We start from the raw sequence: 16644 nt of genomic DNA, 5'->3' as shown, positions 1-16644 counted from the left end.
TTATCATTAAAAAATTTGCTTCTTCCATCAGAATCACTCACTATCTGATGTCACAATTCTTTTCTTAAATGGAGCTTTGTGGCTGAAATGTGAGGTGCTATTGGTAGATATTGGTGATCCTCACTTTTGAGGAGGTGGAGGATAACAAACACTGTCAGGTATTTAAAATTGTTCCAAATTCAGAATGTGAAAATTTAAGCTCCTCCACACACCCTCTTACCACAATTCTGGGTCTTAGGCACCCTCTGAAACACCAGGGAAAAAAATCTAAACCAACAAAACCCTGTTCAACATGACCTTCCCCTCTCTCTTGCCCTATTTTACATTTTGACTTGGGAATTTTTTCCCTTTTTTTAAAAAAAAAAAAAAATTCATGCTTGTCAAGTGCTCTGCTACTGAGCTACACATCTGGCCCCTGACCTGAAATATTAATCTGCACTTGTCCATAGGTCAGTTTAAGTGGATAGGACCTTGGAATGATGACAAAGACATATTAAGCAACCACATGTATTCCAAATTTTATTTGTTGGCTATAAATTAATCTTATAAATGCTTCCAAGTATTAAAGATAGATACAGTGAGAATAAACAGCTAATCTCCAGGTAGAAGCAAGTGTGAAGATTCAAAGTTTTATCAAACGCTACATTGAAAAATTATCAGAATATTATATAAATATGACACTTATGTGGTTAATTTTGGTGTCTCATTGTTAGCTAAAACAGAAAGGCAGATGATAAAATATCATAAAATACCAGTTAAGTTTACAATGTTGTAGATTTTTGTGTGTGTTGTGAATATTACTGGTAACTGTTACTGCATTGATTATTTTTTATTCACAAAGTGAATAATTTTACCTAAAATATAAACAAATAAACATATACACATCTAACAAGACATGTTTGGTATTTAAGGATTTTAGAAAAATTCAGATCACATATTTTTGGCAAAAGGAATAGAAACATTTTTCCCTATTAGTGATAATGCATTAGACTAATCCTCTACCTTTCTTTGTTTTGATCTTATTTTGGAACCACTATTACACATTTGAAGATTTATAGCTCGAGTTTTATATATATATATATATATATATATATATATATATATATATATATATATATTAAGAATTTCAGTATGCTCACTCTCCTAATTATATATTAATTAAGTTGAGTGGAATGGCAGTTGATAACATTAAAATAAAACAATTATTTTGATTTTTTTTAGTTTTCTTTGTATATCTTAGAATACATATTTTGGAGCGCAAGCAGTATGTGTATGTGTGTGTGTGTACCTATATAAAGAAATATTCTTCAAAATGAAATACATATTCAAAATCAACCTAGTTCTTAAAAGGTTTGAAGGCCCTAGACATTTCCCCTAATGATACATTTCCCTTTCTTTGTGATACAAGAGTTGTATCTGCTGTGAAACACTCCTGTAAAATTTCTTTGGTCATGTCAGATTTCCTACTTTGTTTCCATCTTTGTTCACCTTGTTTTCTCTGTTTTACCAATAATTGTTTTGGAGCAAGATGCTCTCAAAAGCACAAATGGGTATGGACTGTATCATTAGGACCCATGTAGAGGATAGAATCTACAACAGGAATTTGAACAGAGAAAATCCAAAATAAAGAATCATTAACTAGTAACAGATGGTTAAATGTGAAAAGATTAAAAGGAGACTCAATAAAAGAAGAAATAACCAGGTGTGGTGGCATATTCACTTAATCCCAGTAATTAGTGTCACTGAGGGAGGAGAATTGCAAGGTTCCAGCCCACCCTGGGCAATTTAGTGAGACCACATCTCAAAATAAATTTAAAAAGTGTTGGGAATGTAACTCAGTGATAAAGTGCCCCTGAGTTCAATCCCTATAACCACAAAAGTAAAAATAAATGAATAAGAAGCAATATAGAATTACAAAATACATAAGCAGCATCCACCTCTGGGTTGCAGCATCATGAATCAGGTTTGAACAAGGTTCTTGGGAGAGGGCAGTTTCCCCCAAGGCCAGTGAATTTGGTCCAGAAGGTACCACAGTAACAGGAATGTGCAGCTGCTGTTGGTGAAGAGTGTGAGCATACCTGTTGAATCTGGTCTCTAGGAATACCCTTGCCTAGTGACTAAAACTCAAAGCATGCCAATTCTTTGCAATTGTGCAAATAGAGTGGACCTGACCCAAGAAGAGAACTAGAAAGAGAAGCACCCTTCCCTTGATATGATGATGGAATAACCCTTCAGCAACCTTCTGTTGACAAAGCCAGACATTGCATCTGCTGGCAAGGGAGTAATGTTGACAGATTCAACTCCTGTATCACAAAGAAAGGTAAAGGAGGGTGGATTTGGAGTTGTGAGGCAATGCAGGATCATTACTATATGTAATTATGTGTGATGTAGGGAGGATGCAGAGTGAGGATCAGGAGATAATTTGGTTATTTAATAGCTTCTATTTGATATTGTCTAAATCTAGAGAAGAAAGTTGAAACTGGGGAAAATGAATGAGGAAAAACATATTTACACAAGGAACACACATACATACAGGCTTGCACTCACATACTTGCAATGTAAGTCTACTAAGGAAGATGGAGCTTGATTTAAACATTTTACAAAGAGAAATGATTTTCATTATGACCAAAATAATTGCTTTTAATCTTGATTATACTTTTTCAGGAAAGTAAGATAAATAATAAGGAAAAGTTTGAATTGGTTCGGTATACACTGTTGCCTGTGACAATCTAAATAGAAATATGATCCTGATGGGAAGTGAAATCACACCTGTATTATTACTTACAAGTGAGAGAGAATATGGAGATATCTAACTAATAATGTCTTATAGAAGCAAGTTGTTAATGAGAAAAAAAAAAGGATACATTTAAGCTCACTTCTAATTGCTTAGTTGATACATTCTTATTTCTGTGCAGTGTACTCTCACTTCTGTGCACTTTTATTTCTGTTCAGTAGCAAAATCTACACCCCTAACTTCTCCTGTTCAGGTCAGTGATGCAAATTTGTTGTGGCATTAGCCTGAGAGGAAAAAGCAGCATAGCAAAAAGAATTAAGAAACAAAGGAACACACACGCACACACGCACACACACATACACACACACACACGGATATTTCAGAATCATTAAGGAGTGTAATTGTCCAAAGAAAGTTGTAGATCTAAAGTATAATTAAAGATTCTAATTACAGTGTCTGCAATTAAGTTAAAAATCTTTTATTTTAACATTTTAAAAATTCATGAGTAAGAAGGTAATTAAATGTTGGAATGCACTAGTAGCTGACAACTGACAAAGTTTATAGTAGGCGTCTGCATTATAGCAATTTCTAACTAACTCCTTTTTTTTGTTTTTTTGCCTCTTCTGGTTTTTATATAGGATGTACTTTCCTATATTGGGGATTATTTTTACTGTATGTGCATATTCTTCAGGAGTAATTGGTACAGCAAGCAATTATTATACCTCAGCCCAAATCGTTGACTGTTGCTAAGTGTTAGGGTTAGAGCATGAACAGTGGAAACTGCAAAGAAATATTGAAACTGCTGATCCAGGGTTTATTTTTAAGCTCTTAAGAAACAGGCAGTCAAGTAAGTGTGTCTTTGGTTTATTGATTATATTGATTCACTAGGTTAATACTTTTCTTCCTCTGTAAACATAGAATTATCTCTTAGCATGCTCAGAAACCATTGGGATGTTGCATAGTTCAGTAGTTAATATCATAGAGAGTTGGAGAATTATTAGATGTTAATATCTGGTTGAAAATTGACACTGGATTCATCTGTTACACTTTATCAGAGATTGTCATTTGTAAATGTCATCACTTAATGAAACATGCTACAAACATGGCCAACACTGTATGTGAGAAGTAAAGTAATAATGTTTACCCATTTTAAAATTAGCACATTGAAGTCTCTTACTGGATGGTTATGAGTATTTATGGAAGGTTAGGAATTAGACTTAAAGAACATTCATTCACTCAGCAAATTTTAGAAAATTTAAAAAATATGTCTCAAAATGTAATTTATATACACCTGCATTGAAGTATGTATTAAATTGGATGTTTCTGGGATCATTATAAGATCTATGGACTTATAATTGCAAATTGTGGCCATGATAGTCTGCATTTTAATCATTTAAGCATTGACTTTATTTTAAGTGAAGAAAAAATCTAGTATAAGATCGTTGGGGGATTAGGTGGAAGCTTGAGGGCATGTATAGATTTTCTGCAATCCCATAATGTATAAACAAGCCAGAAAGTTGTTGTTGTTCATATAAGAGAGAATTATGGACTGGATCAGGGTAGAGGAACAGAAGACATAAAGACCCCAAATGATTTAAAAGATCTGTCTGTTGTTTATTGACAAAACTTGGTGATCTTTTGGTTACAAGGGTTGGTAGAAATACAGAATGAGGGCATGAGTGATTGGGCGGATGATGGTGCCATTCACATTGACATGGGATACAGAAGTAAAATATTTGTTTACTTTTGCTTTGCTGCTTAGGGGATGGATTTTTGGGTTCTTGGACATAATGAACTAAGATCTATTTAGTTAGAGTGTCAAGGTAGCAGAGTCGATCTGGAGTTCAGAAGAGGGTTTTCAAATGGTTGGAAGCCATTTGATGGTTGTTGAAACTTAAGTATACATTAAATTATAGAAGGAAAGAGATTGGAGTGGAATTGGCCCTGTACTTTTGTAGATACTCTAGAATGCCAGTATTTAAACAACATAAAAAATATTTAAAAGATTGCACAGGACACTATGAGAGAGAAATAGTGAGAGTCTCACAAAATGAAGTGTGGCTTCCTTCATGGAACTAGATTGCACTTTTGATCCTTAACAAAAGTCAGAGACCGCCATACTTCATTCCTTATCAGATGCAATGATGAGTACTAGTCCGATACTTGTATCACAGTTCTTTACCAAAATTGGATTCTGTACACTGAAGGTCATATGGCTCATTTGATAATGCATGAACCTGCAATATCTGCCCACAGTTAAACCTTGCCTGGGAAGTGGGGTAACAGTTTCAGGAAAGAGGCGGGTTAAAAAGTCTAACATTATTTATTATCTTTCTAGGGGAAAAAGGATTGTGGAGACTTAGTGCATCCATTCTTAGCTCTCTTGGTCTCCTAAGGACAGAGTAGAATTCCCTAAAACCCTTCCTGTACTTTGCATAAACTACATGAAAAACAACTATGATTTCTGGAAATAAAAGTTGCAGAAATTGTTCTTTTCTGGGTTGCAAGTCTGGAGCCTGTCTCTTGGGTGAATAATGGACTTTATATTTTACTCTCATATATTGTCCAGGAGACATCACTCCATACAGATAGTTGACAGGCAGGGGAAAGGCTAAGATCTCATAGTTCCTCCACAGGAGGAGGAACAATCTCATCTTGGTTGCTGAAACACCAGGAAAGTGTGGTTTGGGAATGTCAATACAGGAGAGCATTGCAAAAGCAGGGAGAAAATAACCATGTCCTATATTATGGTAAAGCCAAGAAAAATGTTTAAATGTGTCAATAGATTAAGAACAAGGAGGTGTTTGCTGGTGATGGTAAAAGCAACCAGATTGCAGTGGGTGGAGGCATGTGGGAGGTGAGGAAGTGGAGAAAGTGTGGAGGCAGCATTTTTAAGCAGCATGGTTGAGGAAAGGAGGGGAGACAGAGGGCAACAGTTATAAGGCATTATAACTCTCAATGAGGCTTTTATTTTTAAAGATTGCATTGAACTTCTCACTGTTCTCCAAACAGGCCATTATCCTTAACAGCTCTGGCCTTGTATGTGTTTTCCCCATTGCTGTTGTACTTCCCTCCCTCCTTCACCAACTGGAGATCTTTTTTGTATTCATGGCCAAGCTCAAATTTTATTTTCTCTAATGTCTTTTTTAGGTGACTCCAAATAGTCAAACCTTCTTTTCCTAATGCTCCACTTCACAATGATTCTGCTTTTTATGACGTTGCACACTGAATTATAAAAATCTTTACATGTCTTTTTTGTTTTCCTGAGATCTGGTCTCCTAGAAGACATGACTATATTTGTCTATTTCAACAAGACTTTACATACACACACACATACACACACACACAGTCACAGTGTTGGGAGCTGAAATATCTAAGTATAACCAGGACTTGCCCTAAGATTGTTCCTAGTACAGTGGGCGACAGCTAAGAAAAATCATTAATTTTAAAACAGTGTGATAAGTCCTTTATTGAAGCATATATGGATGAATATGGTAGCTGAGGGAATGTGGGCAGAAGATCTAGACATTGCAAAGATTTCTAGGGAAAAAAAAATAGATAGCTGAGGAGGACAAACAGAAAGGGTTTGCTAAGTTTGATGAAATATAAAAAAGTTCATGGATGCTCTCAGGAATATTGTGGGAGAGGGGGCTAGAAAAATACTCAGAGTCCCTGTATTATATTAAGGGTGTTTCAGCTAATTGCCCCTATAAGACATTCACACATGAACAAATAAAACTTTAAAACAGATTTTTTATCAGGTAATTTCTTGTTGCACAGCTTTTTTGGACATATTTACATCCTTCAACTATAACTATTAAACCAAATGAAAACTTACTGTGAATAGTTTAATACACTACAAAGACACAGCATGCAAACACACACACACACACACACACATACACACACATGACATTTCATACCTGTGAATGGAAGAATTAGGGTATTATATGCAAGTGGCTATTTGCCATTAAACACCTGAAAGCTTTTCTGCTGACTGTGTTTGCTGATGCCTTTTATCCCTGTGTCCCACTAAGGACATTGTTGCTGTGAGTCCTTGTTACTATGTTTAATTTCTGATGGCTTTCCTCATGTGTTCTCCAATGAGGAAGGTTGTCATGGCCCTTGTTCTCAGTGTGGAGTAGAAGTTGGCCAGAAGTAGGGAGCTATTAGAGAAGAGTGATTCCAGCAGAGATCGGTGAGTGTGCATCTCATATTGCTATATCGCCGAGAGAGAGAGAGAGAGAGAGAGAGAGAGAGAGAGAGAGATTGAGATTGAGATAGGGCTAGAGAGTTACGTTCATGTAGGTCCTTGAAGACAGTGGAAGTGTTTGCACTTTATTCCAAAGGCTTTAGAAATTCAACTTGACCAAGTTTAACCACACTGTTATTTGGAATGACCTTTCCCACATCATGACAATATCCTAGTGTTTTCTGCAGCTCATAAAGTGTCCAGTCCAGTGCATGCTCTGCACCATTCCCTTCAGTCCTGTACACCTTCTCACCTTTTCCCAGCCTGATTTACAGCTGAGGGATGTACTATGTGGGCTGGGCAGTGATCTACTCCTCCTTTCCTCTTTGTGTTCTCCAGAGTCAAGGCAAGGATGAGGGAGATTAGAAAAACGGGTCAAATATCCCTTTACTTATCTGGTTTGGTTAGTAAATCTCTCTCAACAATCAGGGCCACTTGTATTGTAGATAAATGGTTTAGAGATGCTGTCCCTTCATAGGGCACACTTGTGTTTCCTCTGGGGGATCTCATTATGTAGTCATTCATAACACGGCTACCTTGTCCTCTGTTGGTGTTCTCTTGTGGCATCCTACTCAACTGCTGCCCTGCACCCTACTTTATGACTATTAGCTGTTGGATGTCCCTATTTTGTTGTGCTACACTTTTGTTAGATATGAGAGGAGGGAGGAGGATCATTTGAAGGTGATTTATTTCAGGCTACCTTCTTTGATGTCCAAATTGTTTCTAAAACCTTTACATATGTTACCTTATCTCTTCCTTATAAGAGTCCTAGCAGGTAGGTTTTATTTTTTTTCACCATTTTTAAAAATAAATCAGTTGACATAAGGAGAGAATAAATAACCTGCTCAAGGTCAGGTGCCCTGATCTACCTAATGTAAGAGACTGCTCTTGCATCAATTTCATATAAATTAATTTATTAGCATTTTATCCTTTGATCTTGTATGTAATTTAGTTTTAATTATGAAAAGTTTTTTATTAATGCATATATTTAATGTGTATAACATGATGCTTTGGTATAATTATACCTGGTGGAGTAGTTATTATAGTCAAGAAAGTTAACATATATAATAACTCAAATAGTTACTTTGTACCTTTCCATCTCTCTCTTCCTTCCTTCCTTCCTTCTTTCTTTCATAGTAAGATCACCTAAAATCTATTCTCTTATGTAACTTCATAACAGCAAAAAATTAGAACTACAGTCCTCATGTACTACCTTCTATCTCTAAACTTATTTATTCTACTTATCTCCAACTTTTTATCCTTTGTCTTGTAGCCTCTCTCTCTCTCTGCCTGTAGTTACAGTTTCATTTCCTGTTTCCATGTACTAGTTTTTTTTTTTCTTTTTATAAAGATTCCCCATATAGGTGAGATCATGCACTACTTTTCTTTCCAAGTGTGGCTTATTTCACTTAGTGTAGTGTCCTCCAGATTCATCCAGGTTGTCACAAATGGCAGTATTCCACATGTATATACACATACATATATATACATATACACAATTTTATATTTTATGCATACATATATGTAAACAATTTTTTATTCATTCATTTATCAATGGAAACTTACGTCATTTCCGTGTCTTGGTTATTGTATGCTGCAGTGAACATGGAGTACAAATGTCTCTCTGAGGTGCTGAATTTGTTTCAGTGGATTCCCAGCAGAATTATTGCTGGAACATGTGATAGGTCTGTTTTTATTTTTATTTTTTGGGAACCTCCATACTATTTTCCACAATGGCTGCAATGATTTTCATTCTCCCCACAGTGTGCAAGTGTTTCCTTTAACCCATATCCTTGCCAACATTTACCTATTGTCTTTTTTATAATAGCCATCTTAATAGATATGCGATTATTATCTCTTTGTAGTTTTAATATGTATTTTCTGATGAATAGTGGTAATGAGCAGCTTTTTATATGCCTTTAGGCCATTTTAGGTTATATTTGGAAAAGTGTCTATTCAGTTACTTTAACTTTTTTTTTTAACGTTTGTTTGACTTTTGCTATTGAGTTGTGTTTCTCCTAATTCATAGGCTGTCTTCATTGTGTTGATTGTTTCCTTTGCTGTGAAAAAGGTTTCAGTTTGATGTAGTCTGAATTGTTTAATTTTGCTTTCATTATCTAGGTTATTGGTAATCGGGTACATGAGTATTTGGTATACAAAAAAGAAAAAAAAAATCATTGCCAAGACCAATGTTGAGAAGCTTTTCCTCTAATTTTCCTCTAGGAATAGAGTTTCAGGACTTTTTGGAGGTCCTCAATCCATTTTGTGTTGATTTTTGCATATGATGGAAGAAAAAGGTCCAATTTCTTTTTTATTGCACGTGAATATCCAGTTTTTCCAATTCCACTAATTGAAGAGTATACTTTTAAGGGATTCTAAAATTCCAGTCTCAATCCTGCAGTTTAATTCTTTCTGTAATCTTTCATTACCCATGATTAGTATCCATTTATTTATCTATGACGGAAGGTAATTTTACTTTTGTGTCCTGCCTTTAGAGGTTGTTTCTTTGATATAGTATAGTGAAAAGATCCTAATGTTTGCAAGCACAGGGTTTAAGTTTAAATTTGGCTTTTTTAAAAAAAATTAATATTGCTTTGTAATTCTTGCCTGTGAAGTGGAAATAATTTTGCATGTTTAATAAAGTTGATATAAATTTTAAATAGCATAAATTAATCAAAGTGAATTGCTACATTGCATATAATAATTAATTATTTTGAATACTTTTATTAAATATATTTTAGTAACATGCTATTAGAATCTGAATCTTTAGTATCAATTTCTAATTTACTAGTGAAATTTGCCTGGCCACTAATTTCATAGGGAAAGCCCAGATATGTAGTAAATGTGTTGTTTCATGATTTCTGTTTGTGTGAGCCTCTTTGAATATTAGGGCTTTATGATTTTGTACTAATTGGTTTTATTGGCGTTCTGCTGATCTGTTGTTCTTAAGTGACCCACTTCTTTGCAATTTTTGCAACACTAATACTATGCTAAATGTGTTGTCTAGCTCCCTTTAAGTGCCAAATGAAGTCTTTGAGGTTTACTATTCTTGTATATTCCAAGGGTGTTGTTTACTTAATTGCTGCATACCTGCTTTATGAACCACATTTTTCTTCATTATAGAGGAAGCACACAGATTGGAATTTACTCAGGGGAGACTAGCCTTTATTAGCAAAAGGGGAATAATAAAATGCATTTTGGTGCTTTTAAATACATGTAGTAAATCTAAGTAAATAAGGAATCACTCCAAGATCAGTCCTGCAATTTGGTTGTGTTTTAGGGAGTAGATATAATTCTTCAGAAATTGTCTATATGTATTGACTTCTAATTAATGAAGACAGGCACTAAAGAATATGCTGTCTGCACTAAGTAAATATGTCCTTGAAATCATATTTATTTACCAGGATATGAAAAAGAGACTTAATGATCTGCTTGTTTGCAGGAAAAATTATGGAAACAATACTGAAGGACTTTATTGTATAAAGGTAGATTTTTTTTTTTTTTTTTTGGTGGTGAAACCATTGGACTTGAAAATGCATACTTGTTTGGGTTGTGCTCCTACTGATATTGGAAACAGGAAATTTACTACATTTATCTATGACCACATCTATCAAAGAAGAAGATGTATTAAATTTCCTATAAGAAAATTTTCAAATCTTGAATATGGATCTTTCAACTCCTTGTTTTCATCCATTAATCATTCTTATTTCTCCTGTATGTACTCTGTAGGAGAAATGTATGCAAATATGTCCTTATTTTTTTGATGTTATTGTTTTTTACTAAATTTATACTTAAGTTGTCTGTGTATTCCACTACAAATTACGTAATTAATGTTATTATTTATTTATTTTAGAATCTCCATTTATAAAAAAAAATTTGCTGTGTTGTACTTTTTGGTAATTTTCTAGTAAAGCACAAATCAAGTCATTATTGTATTAGCATATACTTATAGAAAACTAAAGTTAATTTTAAGAAAACTTCAAGAATATTCCTTTCAAATACTGAGAAAAAGTATTTTAAATCTCACCTCAACTTTTATAATATTTTGTAATTAACTTACTTAAATGTGCTTTCTTATTTTTAAGCATTTTCCTAAAATATTTTGTGATATAAAACAATTCAAATATCTGATTATAAATTCATATTATTTTTATACTTGTTATAATGACTGTGATAACTGAAATATAGGGGAATTCAAATTTAAGATGCACATCTTTGCCAATATTTACTGAATTGTGATTCTCATTTTTTTCAGTCATTCACCAATCTTAGATATTTGTCTTCATGTTCTGTATGTTTAGCTTTTGAAAATGCCTTGCTATTTGCAATAACAACATACTATCATTATCCTGTACTTAAAATTAATATTATATGTATTATAATAGATGCAAGGCCCTAATTTAATAGTGTCATTTCAAATTTGGTTTTATAGAAATTTCTAGTGTTGATTAGTTTATCATTCTTCATGTGGCTAATGAAGACCCACATTGGGCATAGATGTGCTCTTTCTCTTGTTTTCTACTTATGCTGTGTAATTATTATTTTATTCCATGGCGTCTTCATAGTAATGTTCTGAAGCCCTTTTCCCATTTTAATTAGAGTTAATCTAATCCCAAGCAAGTATTATAAACGCACCTAACTGGGCATAGTCACAGTCCATTGAGAGCAAATGAATGAAGTATGACTCAATCATTCCAGTATTGCCCCCACATTCCATAGAATTCCTTAAAGTATGGCCTGAATTTACTTGTAAACAGAGTGAGAATGCTAATATCATGTTGTTTTATCAAATATAGTATATTGTATGTTATCATTTTGCAAAGCTTCATTTACTTCTTCTATTTAGAAAAAAAAATGCTTATAAAAATTAAAATTCGAATTGTTTCTTCCTACACTTAAATGAGTGTACATATCCATTTTGTGAACCACTGGTCTAAACTGATTATCCTGCTCTTGCATAAAATCTTGCTCTTCATTTTGGTATAATGTAGTTTATTATATTTACTAATTTATAAACTGCTTGCCTCCATATTATTAGACTCATGGGATTTTCATTGAAGTTTCAGAGGTTCTCAGACTACCAACATCTTAATTTTCTCTAACAGAGGCCTGCTATGCTAAATTGCCAACATGGAATTCTGGCTCTGTTTCTTCATATTTTCCTTATCTACACCTTTTTCATTTAACTTTTGTGTTAGTCAGTTTTTCATCACTGTGACTGAAATACCTGAGAAGAACAACTCAGGGAAGGAAAGGTGTCTTTTTTTTTTTTTTTTTGGCTCATGGTTTCCGAAGTTCAATCCATGTTTGACTGGCTCCATGACAAAAAACATCATGGCAAAGATAAACTTCTCAGCTCATGGCAGTTTAGGAGAGAGATGGGTGGAGTGAGAGAGGTATAAGATAAACCCTTCCAGGGCACATCCCTAGTGATCTACTTCCTCCAACTAGATCCCACTTTGCAGTAGTCCATCCTGCTCTCAGTGGATTGATTAATCTGTCAAATGGTTGAGGATGGATCCATGATGAAGTCAGAACCCCTGTGATCCAATTATTGCCTTAAAGTCCCACCTCTGAACCTTACTATATTGATAACCATCCTTTCAACACATGAACTTTTTGGGATTTTGCATATCCAGACCATAAGTACTCTGTAATGCCTCGCACTGTGGGTAGGGTCACCTCCTATACTATCTGTCAACCAGTTCAGACATGTTAGATAGATACTCTGGCCAATGAGATAGTAAGAAATATTTCACATGCAATGCCCTGAAATTGGCTTGTACATTTGGGTTTTCTCTTTTGTATTCCTGCCACTGATATTAGAAAGACAAGCTCAGGGTAGTTCAGTGGTCCCTGGAGGAGAAGAGAAACACTGAGTCAAGCTGAATTGTCCAGGTGGCCCAAATCAGCCAATAGCCTTCTAATCCACAGATGCATGAACAAATCCAGCCAAGATCAAACAGAGTCCAGGTCAGGTCTATCAATATTAGCCTCATGACTTCTGGGCTCATAATGAATACTTGTTACTTTAAGCTACTGAATTTTCTTTTTATTACACAGCAGCATCTAACTGATATTAGCTGGTTTCTAGATTTTTAGTGCTTGAACTCTCCAATCTCTCTTATTGGGATTTACAAATTTAGGAAAGGGAGAGAGTACTTTACCAACTGCAACCTGTACTCTCTTTGCTCCTGCACTCATTGTATTCTGGCCTCTACAGTCTCCAGTCCTAAGCTTTCATCATCTTTCTGTAGTCTTCATCATTGATGATCTTCCAAAATTTTCTTTGAATTTAATATGTTTCCTGTAATTTGTGTATATGCTCTGTGTTTCATTTTATTGTTCTTCCTTAATTTTCCTGAATCCTTCTCTTATTTATTTTCATCATATAACTATGTAAAATATAAATATTATCTCTTCTATTTCCATCATTTTAATTGTCATCACTAAAAAATATAGCCTGGGAATATGGAATACACTTGGAAATAATGAAAAAAAAAAAAAACCCTCACAGTTCACCACAATGTCTCCAAGAGTAGAAAAAGAAAAGCCATATGGGAATTATTAAATAACTTCAACTGAATAATATTGAAAATATTATTAATTCAAACTTTTATGATTTTGTAATCATGATTTTGGCATTGATTTTAGAATAGAAAAAAATGTAAAAAAAAAAATAGAAACCAGAAGCAGATTCATAATTCTATGGTCACTAAATCCACAATAGAAATACCATGGTATATCTGGGGAAGGAAGGACTAGCCAATAAATGGTGCTGGTAAAGCTGATTTTTCCACTTGAAAAGAAATAAAATTAGAACTTTACCTTCCATCAAACATAGTAAATCCAGGTGAAGGAACAGCCTAAATGTGAGAAGCAGAAAGAACTTTTATATCTTTAAAAGAAATATTCAGGAGTACAGTTATGATATTTAGTATATTGATATGATAATTCATATTGAGTTATGTGTTCCTTCAGAAATGTTTATATATGGAATATATAAAGTATTTCATTAACTCTATAAGAAAAAGACAGACACCTTCAAAGGAAAGTGAGTAAATGAAATGAACAGACAATTCATAAAAGAGAAAAGTAGAATTTTTAATAAACAAGAAAGTATATTAAATTTCATAGCAGAGAAAAGCACATGATAACACCAGGAACTTTTACACTGAGCATAATGGCTGAGTGGAAATAGTCTTTATCTATACCAAGTTATAGAGAAACAAAGCTTTTACATTGTTAGTGAAAATATAAATCTACCTACCTCTGAGGATTTCAATTTGATAACATCTAGTTACTTTAAAGGTGCATGTATAATGAACTTCAGCAATTCCACTAGTAGATTTAGTGTAGGACAGTGGTCAGCCTTGTTGCTGCTTGAACTCTGATTTTCCTTACTGGCATTTGCAAATTCAGGAATAAGGACAGTACTTTACTCTTCATCCACTTGCACCCTGTTTGTTCCTCAACTCATTACATTCTGGCTTCTGCACAACTCTAGTCCTGAGCTTTCAATAGCCTTCAGCATTCTTGAATTTGTCAGTTGGTTATTTTTTAAACAGTTTTATTGGAACGTGGCCATGCTGACTCACTGCGGTCCTGTTGTCTGGTTGCTTTCACACTAGAATAGCAGAATTGAATAGTTGTGATACTGATCACAGGCCCACAGATTCCAAAGCATTTATTAACTAGCTACTTATGGAAAAAGATTGCTGCTCTGGTCTAGAGTAAGTCTACTACCTTTGTAGTTGAATTGTTGAAGGGGAATATTCACAACAATATTCCTTTTGACAGTGATAAGCTGGAAACAGAGGAAATATTGAAAGACAAGGAAAACACAACTCTCTAGTGAGATAGCCTTCCAATACAATGTTATATACAATGAAACTGAAGCCAAGGGCTGGATATGTTGCAATGAATAAGCCTTAACAAAGTACCAAAAAATGGCAAATATCAGAAAAATCAACACAGTAAGATACCATTTAATAAATGCTTACATGTGACACTTAGTACATTTATTTATATTGTAAATTTGTAAGTGTAAGTATGGGAATGGTATACACCAAATTCAAGATAATTCTTTCCTCAGGGAGTAGGGGGGAAGGAATAGAGGAAGGAGGGTTCCAGACTTTGTGATATTTCAATTAGGTGATGGTTGCAAGCTTTGTGTAATAATCTTTATGTTCTTTTATGTTTCTGAAAATGAAATGAAATAGAGTACAAGTGAAAGAAGTGTTCCTTTCTTAAATATTTGCCAGGTAGTTGGGCAGTAGAGGAGCAAATATATAATTGCAATAAAAACCACATCACAGTAGGGGAGAGCTTTATAAAAGTACAAAATCCCCTTCCTCCCATACTCCCTCTCAAGGGTTGGAGGGGAAGGGAGGGGGCATGGGGTAATTAAAGATGGTGGAATGTGATGATTATTAGTATCCAAAGTACAGGTATGAAGACACGAATTGGTGTGAATATACTATGTATACAACCAGAGATATGAAAAATTGTGCTCTATATATGTAAATAAGAATTGTAATGCATTCTGCTGTTAAATATATATTTTATATATATATATATATATATATATATATATATATATATATATATATATATATATATTACATATATTTATATAATATATTATATATATATGCAAAGTCCACCCCCCACCACTGACTCCAGGTGAAGCAATGGGGGTGTGGTTGTGAGTAGAGTTCCTGGTGCAGGCAGGTGGAGGGCTTGCTGTATTGAAGGAATGACAAGCAGGGAGGACTGCTAAAGTTGGCCAAAGGGTAACATGAGTTTGCCTAGTGGGAGTGTAATTAAAAGGTACTGATCACATCAATAGATTGACAGGGCTCACGTGGGACATTGTGAGGATTCAAAGATAGATATTGCTCCTGAAAACAAGTTTTAGAAAAAGATCGCCTGAAACTTTTTTGTTTGAAAACTTCAAGAATGTCCTATGTGGTAGATCTCCCGGAAATGATTGCCACATCAGTAGCTTCAGAAACAGATAAAACTTACTCTACTTTTACAGAAGTAGAAAAATTGAATTTCAGGTTTTATAAATAGTTTTAAAACATCTTCAGCTTTCCTGGAAAAAATAACACCACTTTTATTTAGTTTAGGCTAAAATTTGAGGGACCACTGTTGAAAAGAAATACTTGAATGAAAACTTCTAGTACAAAGCATTATCTTTTCATCTTTTTCTTCGTCTTTTGCTTCCATTTAAATGGAATTAAAAATTAAAAAGTAAATAAGCATACCATGAAGAGAGGATAGATTAGATTATTAAATTTTCCTTCAGGATTAAGGGCATAGCCCAGAGAGTGCACTGTTCATCTCCTACTCATTATCTGTGGTTGATACTTTGCTTTTATCATCACCCATTCAAATTTTGATGAATCATTGAAAATCATCACCTGATTCAAATTTCTGTAACTGATATGATGTTTTCATCATATGGCTCTTTTAATCTGTCTTTTAAAAAAATCAGTTAAGTGAAATTCTCAATTGCTAGGATATTTATTTCCAAATATGTGATAACTGGTTTTGTGCTCAAAGGATAGTTTGGGAATTTCCAATCTCAGGTGTATAATTGAACATTTTAATTATTTAAAATGTAAATGTACAAACATACATTGGCAAAAAT

At 34.0% G+C, this 16644-nt stretch overlaps 1 protein-coding gene across 2 annotated transcripts in view; it reads left to right on the top strand.

Annotated features, from left to right (window-relative positions):
- The window catches only part of Gabra2 (gamma-aminobutyric acid type A receptor subunit alpha2), a 134985-nt gene that overhangs the window by 56130 nt on the left and 62211 nt on the right, over positions 1–16644 (top strand). The gene's annotated exons all lie outside the window — the stretch shown is intronic.

This window comes from Marmota flaviventris, chromosome 7 (genome assembly GCF_047511675.1).
Source record: "Marmota flaviventris isolate mMarFla1 chromosome 7, mMarFla1.hap1, whole genome shotgun sequence".
NCBI lineage: Eukaryota > Metazoa > Chordata > Mammalia > Rodentia > Sciuridae > Marmota > Marmota flaviventris.
This window is presented reverse-complemented; position numbering and strand designations above follow the sequence as displayed.